Source organism: Malaclemys terrapin, chromosome 1, assembly GCF_027887155.1.
Source record: "Malaclemys terrapin pileata isolate rMalTer1 chromosome 1, rMalTer1.hap1, whole genome shotgun sequence".
NCBI lineage: Eukaryota > Metazoa > Chordata > Testudines > Emydidae > Malaclemys > Malaclemys terrapin.
In genome coordinates, this window is record NC_071505.1 from 76,792,984 (window position 1) to 76,794,666 (window position 1,683).

Genomic DNA, 1,683 nt, shown 5'->3' on the forward strand with positions numbered 1-1,683 from the left:
AGATCCTTTTGGTACAGAATTAAACAGAATATTTGTTATTTTTCACAAGTTATACTCCAGGGCCTCCCAAACCAACTGGCCTCTATATATGAAAAGTGCTATACGCAAACCATGGTAAAATTAGCAATTTTCCCATCATTGACACAAAATATCCGCTATTATTTTTTAAAATGTACAAAAGAAATATTTTTATATTGCGGGTTAGCACATGGTAATGGAGCAAGAGGCTGACTTGTCACTGGGTAATCAATGATACAGCAAGAATAAGGACTATGAAATATGAAGTTTTTGGCAGGATGACACAGGTTCATGAAACATCATAGGCATTTTGATGAAGGTGGTTAAGAGAAGGATTTCTGGATAAATCTAATTTATTTGAATAGTTTGCCTATGGGGTGGAGGAACTTTGGTGGATATCACTTTGTGTTTCTACATCTCTCACCTGTATGTTATTATTTTTATAATCAAACACTTAAAAGAAACATTCTGAAATATGGTAGTTACATGTATAACCTATATGTCACAGTGACAACACACTTGTGTGATAACCAGTATATTGCTGCTGTTGTGCCACCCTTTGAAGACAATCCTTGTTTGTTCTTTTTTTCATAGAGAACTCATCGGGACATGCCTTCTTTTCTGTTCAGAGAGACGTAATAGATGATAGAGGGGTGATTAAATACATGCATGTGTACCACACACAAATGGGAAGATGTATTGAAATTCTTCAGAATTCTGCAGCCAACAATTATTTATGGAAGTGTGCAATCTAAATATACAGAATAGTACGATGAATAAAACACCATTATTTTCTCTTTCCTTGTCACAGAAATTGTCACTGATGTCAGGTTTCTAGGGATTCTGCCTTTAATATTCAAGAAAGCATTTACCTAACAATCTTGGAGAGGTTTTTCCACCAAATTCAACTCCCTGGTGAATTGCCATTCTTCTCAAAAGTCTCCTCATCACTGCAGGAAATACCTCAAAATGATGGAATACAATTGCCCAAAAGTTAAAAGCTGTGGAGAATGAGGGAGTTATGTGTATTATTTTTATAAATATCACATGCCCTCAGTTTACCTGTTTCTTATTATCCTGCCTGACAGCATAGAATTAAATCAAAGGAAGCTGTTAGGCGGTGAAGCAAACAGGAAATGAAACAATGACAGATATAAGTCTCCTTAAGGGAACAATGGGGAAGCTTTTAATTGGGAAATGCCCTTGCTTGGCTCCAACCAGGTTTACTTTTCCCAGGGCTGAGCCTAGGATCAAAGGGGATACTAAACCATTAAAGGACCCAGGCCTAGAAAGGAAGGGCAATGAATGGGTTGGGAGGAGCAGCTCACAGAGCGTCAGTGAAATCTTGCAAGGAAAGATTAAGTGAGGCCCTAAAGGCCTTTGTTTTAAGCCTTGTCTCTGATTGCTATGTACCTTTGGGGGAGTTAATAAATAATGCTTAATGTTGATTGAGCTGTTTATGAGTCTCTTTAATGCACTATCACAGCTCCTGGAGGAAAAGGGCTTGCAGATGCTGAACACGGTTGGGGCTGCTGGGCTACCACGGTTGGTAAGAACAGAGGGGCTATAGCCCAGATATCCTGACTAAAAATGGTTGGACCAGGCTGTTCCACCAAAAGAAAGGTCTGAAACAAAGCTTGTCCATAACCATGACATTCTGAATAA